Here is a 14,702-nt window from a genome sequence, read left to right as displayed (position 1 = left end):
TCATCAGTGATGTGATCAGTAATGTCAAATGAGATGTCATCAGTGATGTCATTTGAGATGTCATCAGTGATGTCATCAGTGATGTCATTTGAGATGTCATCAGTGATGTCATCAGTGATGTCATTTGAGATGTCATCAGTGATGTCATCAGTGATGTCACTGACCATGTCATGAATGATGTAATATGTGACATGATCAGCAGTGGATTGCGGGTGCGCGATATATAGTTAGTACTACTAACTATATATGGAATTTCAATGGTTTTGTGTGAGTAAAATAAGGTTTTTTAAATGCTAATTCCTAACTATATATGGTCTATAACCTATGGTTTTTTCAGTGAATTTTCAAGGTTTTGTAAATGCTAATTCCTAACTATATATGGTCTATAACCTATGGTTTTTTCAGTGAATATATATATATATGTACATATATATATATATATATATATATATATATATATATATATATATATATATATATATATATATATTGGAACACAGTCTGACTTTCTATCGTCAGAGAAACGGCAAGCACTCAGGAATTCCGGTATATAGAATATTTTATTTGCAAACCCCCCTCACCCGAGACAGACGCGTTTTGCTGTAAAAAGCTTCGTCAGTGTCAGTTATATATATAGTGGAAAAGTCCTCTGCATGTTTAAAGACTTGTACCCCTGCCCTGAAGGCTCTACTGTACTTTTGTCTGGATCTCTAGTGCTGATTCTGTTCTCGTAGGCGAGCACAGATCATGTGGGTGTACCATGACATAAGCCTGTCTCTCGGAATGTAATCTTGTTGGACCGGAAGGGGCACCCAAAGTGTTACCCTGATAATGGTGAAAGGCTACCGCCTTCACCAGGAGGTAAGCAACACAAGGAAGGTGGTGGCAGCATACGGTGTAGTGATCAGTAGTAGTGAACAGGTCCTTTTTTTGCCCTGTGTCACTGCAGTGAGGCCTACAGGCTCACTCACTTTTTTTAAAAGCTCAGCTGCTGTGTGCTTGACTCACTCTTGCCCAACTGCAGGTAGATGGGCAGTGCTGCACAGGAGTAGTGACTCTGCGCTAGATGTCTATGTGCCTGGGAAGGGTACAGTACTTGGATCTTTTTATGCAGCTGCTTGCTGTACTTGTTATTGTTTAAAAAGTCACTGTGACATATTTACACCTTCATGCACAAACCAAAGGGCCATAGTTTGATTAAACTGGTTTGATTTTTGTATGCTGCTGTGCATGTTATTGTATGACCAGTCACTCTGAAATATTTGTGCCTTCATGCACAAACCAAAGGGGGAATTGTTTGACCAACCTGGCTTCATGTCTGCATACTGCTGCACTTGTTTTTATCATGCACTTTGAAAGTGTTTTCACCTTGATGCAAGAAGAAAGGGTTGTCTTACTAGGGTTGTGTTTATTGCTGGCTTGCTTATTGTTTTATTATGCACTTTGATAGTATTTGCACTTTTTTCCTTTGCTTCACCGGCTATAGATAGTATAGATTCTGCCATTAGGTACTTGCTGATATGGTTTGGTTTTATCCTACATGAGGTGTTATTTATGGTGCTGTTTGCACTTGTCTATAATATGTGGACCTTTAATCATGTAATTAGCATTGTTTACACTATAGAAATGATAAATACAGACAAACATCTGCATTTATGTTCTGAAGCGATCCAAGCAGTTTCCATCTTCTGCCTTGTTTGCCTGCCTGCTTTTGTCATGCTAACTATTAAAGCCCTGATGGTAGAAACTTAAATTGCTTCCTCAGTTCATTTTAAATACTATAGAGTGGTTATTATCATACTCACCCCCTGGCAGACACAAGTGTGTGGCATGCAAATAATTCACACTAGTGTATTTCTCTTGGAGCTGGCAGGTTACTGAGTTATATCTTGTGTACTACTCGTGTATATTGTCATTAGAGTCTGTAAAATTGCAGGTTTGAGATTGTCTTTCAAAGTTTCAAGTTATTTTCCATCATGTCAATTCTATTCCCGACCCTATGCAGTTGTTCTTTGTTCTTCAGCAATAGGCAGTACCTGAGGCAATAGGCTAGCTCCTTGGCATTGTTCTGATTGCTGTCCCAGAAAAATATTCTGCTCTTAACAATAACGTTACAAATGCGTAGCTTGTACGTTAAGAGTTTTTCTCACTTTCTTATTCAAACTTTGAGCTAGGCAATATAAAGGCATTTCATTGAATGTTGGAGGTTTCACTTAAAAATATGGCAGATTATTTGGCAGTGGGGCAAAGTGGTAAGTCGTGGGTCGGGGTGCCCGCTCCATGTACTTTGCAGGGGGGCCCACTCAGGCTTCGTTATGCCACTGCCTCAGTGAGGTATGAGGATAGGATGAGGGCCTGACAAGGTACTTGCAATAGCAGAAATTGAAAATATTGTATCCATTGGCAATGTGACAAAAATACTTCTGTAGGAAATCAACGGCAACAATAAGGAAAGAGAACTAGAGGTCTTTAATATATAAAACTATGGAGTGATTGGCCACAAGAAGCAAGCAATAACTATATACATTGTTACCCAAACGACAATATACTCATGCTACCCAGGAGTGCACTGCTGGCCAGTTGACTACAACTTTCAGTGTGGAGTATGCAATAGGGGAGCTGGGAGGTTAAGACAGGTTTAAGACTTCCGTGCTCTGCAGTGGTAGGCGAAACATATCAAATACAGCACAATTATTTGTTGGAGAAGATGCAGTAACCCCGCCCCCAGCTCAGTTGGAAATGGCAGAGATGGAAAGCCATTACAATAGACTGACATCCAGAAACCCTCTACACAATTTTTAAAGCAGCTCTTCCCTGGTAGTAATTAAAAGTGGACTTTGAAAGACATCCCTTCATTCTTGTCTTTAACTCTAAAGGCAAAATGCTGAACGGACTTCTAAACAATGATAGTGAAAACCTTCATGGTAATACAGGTCATGTTCACATTGTACGTGTGAAAGTGTGTGAAGGAGGTATATTCAGCTGTTGAACAATTAACAGTGCCGAAGGGAAGAGAAGCTGCTAGGATTTCAGGTGAGGAGAGATTGAGATTGGTGTGTGTGAGAGCATGAGAAATACTTTGCTTGCAGGTGAGGTGTGTTGAGTGAGAAGTATAGTTCTGCATCAGCAAAGGGATGGTTGTAAGTAAGAAGTTAAAGTTTACCTTTCATTTTGTGAGACCACGTTTTAAGATGGTTACCAAACCTAGACTCCACTAAAAGGTGGCCACCGAACACCAGTTTCAAGGCAGTTCACATGAAAACCAGGTCCTCTGCAGAACCAATGATTGTCCACCATCCCTCAGAGGTTAATTCTCAAGACCAACCTCAGTTTGCATATTGGCAACTTCTCCACGGGGATGTGGGGTTTGGGATATTGGACATGCCGCTGTTGTGTGAAAGGGCTGGGCTTTAGGTGTTTCTTCTGACTGTGTCTTAGGCCCTGGTAGAACTTTTGTAATTAGCACTGCTCCACAGGATTTAGATCTTTCCACACATTCCTGAATTTAGAAGACACAAAGATAATCCTTTAATTAACTGAAAACAGCATATCATTGGTTAACACATTTTCTAGTTAAAATGTCTTTAGTCAATTATCTCATGACAATCTGTTCTCTCACCTCCCAACGTGTCCAACGCTTTTCGTCCTCTCTGACTTCTTAAGGTCAAGGAAAAGAATGTTGGCCTTCTATTATGAGACAAACTGTGGATATAACGTGAGCTAAATACTGCCATTTTGAAAGTTGAAATGGGATATCACCCATTACCTTATGCCAGACCTTGGCTACTGGTACAAAACCTTACAGAAAACGGGTTACCAAAATAATAGTGACTCATCTAGGAAGAGACTCTGCCTTGACAAGGCTTTTCCAGTATTACTTTGAGGAAAACGGATTACACTTCATAGACAGCATTCATAATAAAAGGCCAACATACTTTTCCTTGCCCTAAAGAAGTCCGAGAGGATGAAACGCGTTGGCTACGGATTCATTTTTTTATGAAGAAGAGCTCATGAATAAAGGAAAATTGGAATAACACCTGCTGAATCAATGTCTTTTATAAGCCATATGATGTAATTTGAGAAACTGTAATTTGGAGTGCTGGACAAAATTGTTGTTGTACTGCTCCAATCTTAGTCTTCCTCCAGCTCCGCTCCAGACCTGCCAGCTCCAAATACAGCTCTGCTCCAGGTATAGTGTTACCCCAGCACTGTTCTGTTCTTCTTACTTCAGCTCTGTTCCAGTCCTGTTCTTACTCAGGATTAACCCCTACTAAGGCCTTGACAGAGAGAGGACATCATGGAGGGGAGGGGATGCAAGGAAGCGCATGCAGAAGGACAGCGCGAGCAGGCAGCGAATGTGTGAGGTAAGCAGTAGGAAGATTTCAGAAAGACGTGGTGAGAAAAATATGTAGGTATCCAACAGAGTGAGAGATTGTGTAGAAAAGTGGTGTGCAGGATTTAACTAGAGTAACAGACACTCCAACAAACATTTCCCCTTCCACATGCACTAATGATGTTTAAGTCACAGATTTATATTTAAGTGAATTCTAACTGTTCATCATAGACTCTCATTCTTGTTACTCATATCTAATACTGCTAACAAGCATTGGCCAAGCCAACAGATATGGCTTGCAGTGGGCCTGTTTGCTATGGTTGATATGTCTCAATGCTACAAGAGAAAACTCAGAGAGGTTTAGGTGGCACACTTTGTGAAAATCAGGATGTGATGCCCCCTGTTTAAGCCACACCCTTAATCCCTTAATTACATAGGCAAAGCCTCTTGGAAAGGATTCCTAGTTATGCTTCTTTGGTCACGCCCCATTTATAGACCTCTTCCCCCGCCCCACCAACACCTTTGTCATTCTACTTACAGCATCGATTTAAAGAAAACACAGCCATTCACTAGATTTTTACTATGAACAAAGTAATCCCTCTAGTCCTAAATTTCTTTAAAGAAATTTAGGTCTAGACGGATTACTTTGTTCATAGTTTGATTTATTCCTCCTGTTCCCTGACTTGTTGAATTATTCTCCCTAGGGGGGGTGCCTAGCTCATTTTGATTCACCAGATTTTTCCCATGGGTGGACAAGGCGTGGTTTGTCCCCCAATGGGCAGCAAATAAAGGTGTTGCACTCTGGGCTATCTCTGGCATATAAGAAGGAGACCTGGAAAAGCCTATTGACTTTCAATGTTCTGGGGGCAAGATGCAAATGATGAGTGTAGAAATCATTGAACTCTCAGCTTCTCAGAGTAAGTGGGTGTAGTGGCAGCATTCAGGACGCTTTCCATGGAGTTCCTGTCCTCTCTTTATGCTTCTAACAAGTGACAAGATGAAGGCCTCCAGAGGACTTTTGAACAGTGTGGACACTACGATGTAAGAACAATGAAGAGTCCCTCTTTCTTGTGCCCTTATGACATCACAGTGCCTATCACCCTTAAGCAAAGTTTTATATGAAGGTTTCCGCTGGGGCAGACACTTTTCCAGTGATTGTGTTCGGAAACACAGGATATTGCTTTCATATTGATAAACAACACTAATAATGTAAAACACATAGTGTGTATAGAAGTGAGACACATAAGTACAATGTTATGCAGATACAAAGAAGATTATTTGGAGGACAGTCCTAGGACATTGAGGAATTTATGGAGAGTGTGGGGTATAAGGGCACAATTGGCATCAAAAAAAGATTACAAAACAACATTTGAACTAGGGTTGTTGCCAAAACAGCTCATGAGAAGCAATAGTAACTACACCCAACAACAGGCAAACCTTGTCTTAATGAGAAACAGTGGTACAAATCGTATTTGTGAATTCATGGTAATTCCCTTTATCATGTTTGCTGTCACGTGGCTGGACGTTTCTTCACTCAGTTTCTAAGAGTTTCAGGGCTGTGAAATGTGGCCCAAAATGCTTTACCTGTATGTGTTTTGGTCAGTGACCTCCCCCTTGGCTGACTCAAACTAGCGGTGACTTTTAAACTACTGTGCTAACATTTTACCATGTTCTGTTACCTGTATGATATACAAGTACCCCTTAAATGTGATCCCAGGGTTCCTCCACCCCTTGATAGTGTGCACCATTGAAGGTCTGGTCCTATGGGCCCCATAATTCTTTTCTATTCCATGACTGGTACCTCTGCACTTTAAGATATGCCAATTTACCATGCTTGCACACCCCTGATGTGCCACTATTTTATAGCTATGGATGATGGGGACTCCATATTAGGTTACACTTTGAATTATTCACTAATACTAGGGGTGGGCAGAAAACTCCGCTCTGCTAGCGTAGTGGATAAAGCCAGCCACCCCTGCTCCCCGGCCCAATCCCTGCTTCCGAAAGCAGCCAGGCCGGGGAGAGCCTCCCCGGGCCCCAGTGGACCTCCATCCCCAGCGCCCGGACCCTTGGCTGGCGTGCAAGATGGGAAGCTCCCACACCCCGGGGCCCACCGGATGCAGCACGAGCCCCGGGCCTGTTCCCAGCTTCCGAACCCTAGCCAGGCCGGGGAGAGCTTCCTCGGGCCCTGGCAGACCACCGTCACCAGCGCCTGGATCCTCAGCTGGATTCCAGGATGGGGGGCTCCCGTTGAGCTGCAGGACAGGGCTCAAGCCCCGGGCCTGGTCCCTGCTTCCAACACCTAGTCAGGCCGGCAGGAAGCCTCCCGGGGCCCGGTCCCCGGGACACCAGACCCCTCGGCTTGTTATCCAGCATGGGGATACTCCGGCATCCCCCTTGGCCTGCCAGACAGAGCTCAAGCCCCGGGCCCGGTCTCTGCTTCTGAACCCTAGCCAGGCTGGGGAGAGCCTCCCTTGGCTCCGATGAACGCCCAGAACCTCGGCTGGCTTGCAGGAAGGAGCTCAAGCCCCAGGCCTGGGCTCAGCTTCCGAACCCTAACCAGGCCGGGGAGAGCCTCCCAAGGGCTACGTTGGACCCCCTGTCCCCAGCATCCGGGCCATCAGCCGGAACCAAGGAGGCTTAAGCCCAGGCCACGTCCTCTCCCCGACAGCCTGCCCAGGGAGCCCATTTTGTTCGACTATTCTTACAGAAATTTGGGGAAGGACAAGCCCGCAGGGCCAACTGGTCACCCAATCTGCAGGGCCATCTGGTCGCCCGGCCCACAGGGCCATCTGGGCGCCCGGCCCGCAGGGCCATCTGGGCGCCCGGCCCGCAGGGCCATCTGGTCGCGCAGCCAGGCGACCAGATGACCCGGGACGACCCAGCACCCAGATGTCCTGGGAGGGTGCTGTACCCAGTCACCCTTGCAGACCAGCGAGGGTGGCCAGGCGGTCTGAGGCAGCCACTCGGGATGCTCCTTCCCCAGGGCTGCCGCTGCTCGCCTCTCTGCTCGCATTGCCCGGGAGCAGCGGGAAGGGGAGACCCAGCCGGCCCAGGCCATCTGGTCACCCTGCCGACCTGCAAGGGATGGTGGCCCCCATCCCCGCACTCAAGTGGGACAGGACGGGAGGGGGAGGCCCCCGTGAGGGAGGGTATGTAGTGGAGGCAGTCTCCTGCACGCCCGTGTTACCCCCTCCGTGTCCCTCCCGCCCGGCGGCAGAGGGACCCACCCCTGGGTGTGGTGGAAGAGGGCGTCCGTGGTCACCCACGCACATAGAGACAAAAGCTTGGCTCCGAGGATGACTTTCAATAGATCGTAGCGAGGTAGCTGCTCTGCTACTTATGAAACACTGACACAGAATCAGGTCGTCTATGAATGATTTAGCACCGGGTGCCCCACGAACATGAGGTGCACTAAGGGTGATGGAGGCGGCCTACTTCCGTCCGTGCTCCGGTCCCCAAGCGAGCGGCTCTACGCACCGGCCCTCCGAGAGAGGCCGGCTATCCTAGGCCAACCGAGGTTCCACAGCACTGCGGTATCGTTACGGTTTAGGGGGGATTCTGACTTAGAGGCGGTCAGTCATAATCCCACAGATGGTAGCTTCGCCCCATTGGCTCCTCAGCCAAGCACATACACCAAATGTCTGAATCTGCGGTTCCTCTCGTACTGAGCAGGATTACTATTGCAACAACACATCATCAGTAGGGTAAAACTAACCTGTCTCACGATGGTCTAAACCCAGCTCACGTTCCCAATTAGTGCGTGAACAATTCAACGCTTGGTGAATTCTGCTTCACAACAATAGGAAGAGCTGACATCGAAGGATCAAAAAGCGATGTCGCTATGAACGCTTGGCCGCCACAAGCCAGGTATCCCTGTGGTAACTTTTCTGACACCTCCTGCTTGAAACCCCAAAAGTCAGAAGGATCATGAGGCCCACTTTCACGGTCTGTATTCATACTGAAAATTGAGATCAAGCGAGCTTTTGACCTTCTGCTCCAAGGGAGGTTTCTGTCCTCCCTGAGCTCGCCTTAGGACACCTGCGTTATCGTTTGACAGGTGTACCTCCCCAGTCAAACTCCCCACCTACCACTGTCCCCGGAGCGGGTTGCGCCCGGCAGGCCCTGGGCGCTTGGAGCCAGAAGCGAGAGCCCCATGGGGCTCGCCCCCCCACCTCATCGGGTAAGTGAAAAAACAATAATAGTAGTGGTATTTCACCGGCGGACTGAGGGCTTCCCAATTATCCTACACCTCTAATGTCTCTTCACAGTGCCAGACTAGAGTCAAGTTCAACAGGATTTCTTTCCCCGTTGATTCTGCCAAGCCCTTTCTCTTGGCTGTGGTTACGCTAGATCGCAGCTTTCCAAACTTTTCATATTGGGGGCACACTTTTTGGACATGCATCATTTTGGGAGACAGTAAGGCAGTGTAGCGAGCGAGCATAGCGTAGCGAGCCCGAAACACCTAAGGGAAGTTCGAGGGGTTCTCACTTACTCTGTCTGTCTCCCCCCTCTCTCTCTCTCTCTTCCTCTCTCTGTCTCCTTCTCTCTGTCTCCTTCTCTCTGTCTCCCTCTCTCTGTCTCCCTCTCTCTGTCTCCCTCTCTCTGTCTCCCTCTCTCTGTCTCCCTCTCTCTGTCTCCCTCTCTCTGTCTCCCTCCCTCTGTCTCCCTCCCTCTGTCTCCCTCCCTCTGTCTCCCTCCCTCTGCCTCCCTCCCTCTGCCTCCCTCCCTCTGCCTCCCTCCCTCAGTCTCTCTCTGTCTGTCTCACTCCCTCTGTCTCCCTTCCTCTGTCTGTCTCCCTCCCTCTGTCCGTCTCCCTCCCTCTGTCCGTCTCCCTCCCTCTGTCCGTCTCCCTCCCTCTGTCCGTCTCCCTCCCTCTGTCTCCCTCCCTCTGTCCGTCTCCCTCCCTCTGTCCGTCTCCCTCCCTCTGTCCGTCTCCCTCCCTCTGTCCGTCTCCCTCTGTCTGTCACCCTCTGTCTCCCGCTCTGTCTCCCTCTCTTTCTCTCCCTCTCTTTGTCTCCTTCTGTCTCCGTCCCTCTGTCTCCGTCAGTCTGTCTCCGTCCCTCTGTCTCTGTTCCTCTGTCTCCCTCCCTCTGTCTGTCCCCCTCCCTCCCTCTCTCTCTCTCTCTCTCCCCCTCTGTCTCCCTCTTTCTGTATCTGTCTGTCTCCCTCTGTCTTCCTCCCTCGGTCTTCCTCCCTCGGTCTTCCTCCCTCGGTCTTCCTCCCTCTGTCTTCCTCCCTCTGTCTTCCTCCCTCTGTCTTCCTCCCTCTGTCTTCCTCCCTCGGTCTCCCTCTATCTCGGTCTCCCTCTATCTCGGTCTCCCTCTATCTCGGTCTCCCTCCCTCGGTCTGTCTCCCTCTCCTTCCCTCTGTCTCCATCCCTCTGTCTCCCTCCCTCTCTTCCCTCTCTGTCTCCCTCTCACTGTCTCCCTCACTCTCTGTCTTCCGCCCTCTATCTCCCCCTGTCTCCCTCTGTCACCTCACTCCAGCTTACAGGGCACATATCTATATCATAGACTACTTTGAATCCAAATTCTCCTCTTCAAGACTCGTACACTCCCCCACCCTCTTCTGAGACCCGACAAGCATCCCTCAAGCGCATTTCTAGGTAAATAAACACCCCCGCCAAATTCATATTTTAGTGCTTCACCAGTGATATGGCACCTTCCTCAAGGACCTGGATTCCAACTTTATAACAGCCCCCTCTCATCCGCCTCATATTGTGTTTGGTGACTTCATCGTGGATCGTAACAGACGACACTATTCTTCTAATCTTACTGGACAACTCAATATCCAGAACACACAGGCTGCCCTCACATTTTCAAGGAAATATGTTCAATATCGTACTAATCCTTAATTCATCCCCTCACCCAATATAACGTCCTCTCATCTGACCGCTCCTTAACTCACATGCTTTATGCTCGTGAACATATGCACCGAGTACTTCGCAGGTCTTTAAAAGACCATTTACTTGTTAATAAGGCTTTGTTGTGAATCGCCTGCCCCCATTGAGCAGAGTGTCTCGGAGTCCGCTCTGCTGGGGCAGACTCCGAGACACTCTTTCAAAGGAATGCCTCTTAATTAGCAGCAGATAAGCGCCCTTAATACCGGTGGTGTCATCCCGCGACATACCCACCACTTGGAGGCAACACAGTATTGTGTCGGGACACACAGGCTGGAAAGCTCTGCGCTAGATAGTAGGTAGGGACAGTGGGAATCTCGTTTATCCATTCATACGCGTCACTAATTGGATGACGTGGCATTTGGCTATCTGTGCCACCTCGCGGTGGCTCATTCTGGGTTATTATGCTGCCCATCAGTATCAATTCGGTTTTGCTTCTAACAATACAACATTCTTTCGCTCCGGAGTACAGCCACACTGAACGCTGTCCTCACTGGAACGTGGATCACGTATAGGCCAGAGATAGTACACCCTGCAGTACTATTCCAACATTTTTAAGATTGTCTACGAACAGTCCTGAGAAATTAAAATGTGATTAGCAGGACATCAATAATCAATGCGTGATAATTATGTGTATGCGAATAATTGAGACCTATTCATCATTCAATACATTTCAATAAGTATGATGTAAACAACTATATCTAAATTGTTATAAGCACACATTTATAAAAAAAAATACACATCTACAAATTGCACATCTAATTAGAAAAAAGAACATCTAAAAGAATTCACATCTATAAAATTCACATCTATACTAAATCTTGTGTCAACTATAAACCTATATGTTAAAACATGATGCTTTACATGGGTGACATGTATGTTGCAAGAAAGTGTACATCTCAGTATAAGCTTGATACTCAATTGTCCATGAATACTTGGCACATTTTAAGAATGTCCATTAAAGTAGTCAGGCAAACATTTTTCTTGAATGGGAATAAAATTTGCAGACCTAAATCAACCAAAACAACATCATTACATTGAGGCCAAGTACCACGACATCCAACGATAAAGCCATGAAATTTTACAATGTTGCATTTTGTGAGATCTTTGATTCGCTGTGACAGATCCTGATAGTATTTCACTTTACTCTCAAACGCTAATTCCAGGGAATTCTGAGAATGTTCATAATGAATTGAAACATCAATCACTAAAGCTGTACAATTTTTGGTAAACACTAAATCTGGTTTTCGTAGTTCTCCTTGATTATTCTTAACATGAGGTTCCCTATATGCCATCCAACCAAACCTTTTTGCTCTATCAATGAGCAATTCCAGAATTTTGTTATGTCGTTTTATCCTAATGTCCTTAGTTTTAGGACATGCGCCTGAAATATTAGAAATTGTTTCACAAACATTATTACAATACCTATATGAGGCAAATGCACGATTTCTTCCCCTAGTTATGGTTTCTCTGGTATATAAAACATTTGCTCTTAACATCTGCGCAGTTATGTACTGGTTTTCTTTCAATTTGTTATGCTTGCTGATCCAAAAGTTTGAAGTTGCATTACTTGCTAAGTATTTTATACCATCACCTTGGACAGGGAGATTTGCCCATTTCTCAAACTCTTCTTTTCCCCAATCATATGTTGCTAACACATTCGAATCATATCTCAGAAACCTACTCTCTTAAATGTTTGTGTGTTTTGATGATATCAATTTTTTCAATTATATCTTCTCCTGCATACATGAATGAATGAGCTATGCACAGGTCTGGAGCTGCTCTGAGATACAATAAACTATTGACTTTATTGAGACCAATTTGTGTACATAATTTTGGTATACCGAGGCCCCCAAATGATCTTTTTGAATATAGGAGACTATCACATGTATAGGCAGGAAGGTGTAGAAAGTGTTTGACATACTTTGTTATTGTTTGATCCAGAACATTTAAAGTTTTTGCTTCTGTTCCTGTCATTTCCAATTTGAATGATAGTTTAGGTACCAAGTACTGACACAAAATTTCTATTTTCTGCGTGGGCTTTAGTGGTAGATTATCAAGTTTTTGAGCCCAATTGACAAGAACCTCATTCATTTTGTTGTTGCTTGTATGACCAGTGTGTAGAACAAAGTTCAATCCGAGGTATCTCTCACTTTCTCCTGGATGAATATTTTCACTATTTTCTTTTCAAATTGCCATGGTTTACAGTTGTTAATCAGGATTTTATCTTTATGGTGACTGATATAAAATCAATGTGTCTTTTTCACATTAAGTTTTAATCCTGTAGTTTTACTAAACTTTTCAATGATTTTCAGATTTGTACTCATTCCTTCCCAGGTACTGCTGAGTACTGAGATGTCATCTGCAAAGGCGAGAGCGGTGATTTGCTCAATAAGACCATCTCATCCAAATGTGACCCTCTTGCCGTTTTTCTGAAGACCACAGATCAGAGGATCCATGGCAATGTTAAATAGTAGTGGGGATAAAGAGTCACCTTGTTTGACCCCATATTTCATTGTTATTTCAGGAGTTGCTTCGTTGTTCTTTCCCTTGAAAGACGTTGTTGAATCAGTGTGCAAGTCCTTTATTATGTCTCTGATGTATGAAGGAACTCTTTGCCTTGTAAGACTATAATGTGACCATGGTTGACAGAGTCGAAGGCTTTTTATATATCTATGAACACAACTGCTAATGAGTGACTGTTTTTTCGTGCCCCATTTATGATATTTTGCAGTAGAGTCAGATTCTCGAGACAACCTCTTACCTTCCTGAAGCCTTTTTGTCTCGTATTCAATTCAACAAAAAATGAAAGTCTTTTAGTTAGTATTTTTGTGAATAGCTTCATGAATCTAGTACTGATGGTAATTGGACGTCAGTTACTGATTTTTTAAGTTCACTAATCTGTACATTCTTGGGTATCAAAATTGGTCGGTTCTTTTCGATAATTTCTGGTATTCTTCTCATCAACAACCAAGACAATAGAATTCTGAGCAGCAGTCTTGGTTGCCTGCTGTGCACTTTATACAAGTCATTAAGACCAATCTTATCAGGCCCCACTGCTTTCTTTAAATTGGAGTTCTCGAAGGCATAAGTTATTTCGAGCAGTGCTATTTCTTTACATAGATTTCTAATTTCGTAATCCTCTGGTATCCGATCAATCGGCATGAAATTAGGATTGTTCTTGTTTTCTTTCTCAATTATGTTTTTGTAGTATTGCAAGATTTCATCAGCAGTGATTTGGCAAGTGGCATCTTCTGCCCCATCAGTGCGCGCCAGGGGGCCACTACTGGCCTAACACCGTTCACGGGGTGAGCCTCGATCAGAAGAACTTAGGTCCCCTGAGCGACGCCGGGGAGTCGGTCTTCTGTACACCACATTTTCCGCACCCGCCACCAGGCGGGGATTCGGCACTGGGCTGTTCCCTCTTCACTCGCCGTTACTGGAGGAATCCTGGTTAGTTTCTTTTTCTCCGCTTAGTAATATGCTTAAATTCTGCAGGTCGCCACGTCTGATCTGAGGTCGTAGTCGTAAGAATGACGCCGGAGCATCAAAGGGGGCTGCCGGGGGAGGCCAGGACCCTGCCAAGGCAGGGGGGCCTGGCGTCTCGCCAGCGCTCGCCCTCTTTCCCCGGATCGGATCTGGAGGGGTTTTGCCCTCCCCGGGAAGCCGGCCGCGAAGGTGGGCGACCGAGGCGCGTGCGCACAGGCAGCTGGTGGGACACCACAGACAGCTACGTGCAGCACGCAACCAGACGCTCCGGGATGGGTCCCGTGGCGGACCGGTCGCCGGACCCCTTTCTTGGGGGCCAGGCGCCCCGGTGGTGTACCTCCGCTGCAGGACCCGGCGAGAGACCGTGCCACGGGCGATCCGGGGGGTCTGACCTTGTGGGGAGACGGAGGGGAAGCAGAGCTAACCCTGCAATGGCCCCAGCCACGTCCCGGGGAAGCCCCCTCAGACCGGCGTAGCCCCGGGTGGAACCCGGGTCTGCAAGGTGCGTTCGAAGTGTTGATGATCAATGTGTCCTGCAATTCACACTAATTCTCGCAGCTAGCTGCGTTCTTCATCGACGTGTGAGCCGAGTGATCCACCGCCAAGAGTCACAGGCAACATTTTGAAAACGTTCACCCACCTGCGGGCGCCGGAGAGGCGGGAGGAAGGTGACGCCGTCCATCCACTGCCCGCGGGGCCAGACGGCCCTGGCACCCCATTCAAGGCTTCCCCTCTGGGAGTCAGACTGCACCGTTGGGAGAGAAAAACATTGCCAGGCGCTTGGCACGGGAGTCCCCACCACCCACCCACGGGCAAGGAAGGGGGCTCACGGTGAGATGGGAGCAGGCAGCCTCGCAGCTGCAAGTCTTCAAACCCATCGGCCCGGCCGCATGGGACCAGGTCGAACCGGGTACCTGGCAACGAGGGAGGGTTGCTCTACTTGCACGTCGCCGGGCAGCCCCAAGCCGTGCCAGCGGG

At 46.8% G+C, this 14,702-nt stretch overlaps 1 long non-coding RNA gene, 1 other non-coding gene and 1 pseudogene across 2 annotated transcripts in view; 1 reads left to right on the top strand and 2 right to left on the bottom strand.

The window, feature by feature from the left end:
• Window positions 1-2,597: 2,597 nt before the first annotated feature.
• Window positions 2,598-14,702, top strand: part of LOC144753854 (uncharacterized) — a 32,086-nt gene continuing 19,981 nt past the window's right edge. The window contains exon 1 of the long non-coding RNA XR_013594567.1: window positions 2,598-4,364. This is a non-coding gene — a long non-coding RNA (uncharacterized LOC144753854). The remainder of the gene's footprint in view (window positions 4,365-14,702) is intronic.
• LOC144756740 (28S ribosomal RNA) lies at window positions 7,616-8,700 on the bottom strand (annotated as a pseudogene).
• On the bottom strand, window positions 14,181-14,334 carry LOC144756855 (5.8S ribosomal RNA). The gene has a single exon (XR_013595359.1). It is a non-coding gene; the product is annotated as a 5.8S ribosomal RNA (ribosomal RNA).

This window comes from Lissotriton helveticus, chromosome 5_1 (genome assembly GCF_964261635.1).
Source record: "Lissotriton helveticus chromosome 5_1, aLisHel1.1, whole genome shotgun sequence".
NCBI lineage: Eukaryota > Metazoa > Chordata > Amphibia > Caudata > Salamandridae > Lissotriton > Lissotriton helveticus.
Note: the sequence above shows the minus strand (reverse complement) of the source record. Positions and strands in the feature narration are given on the sequence as shown.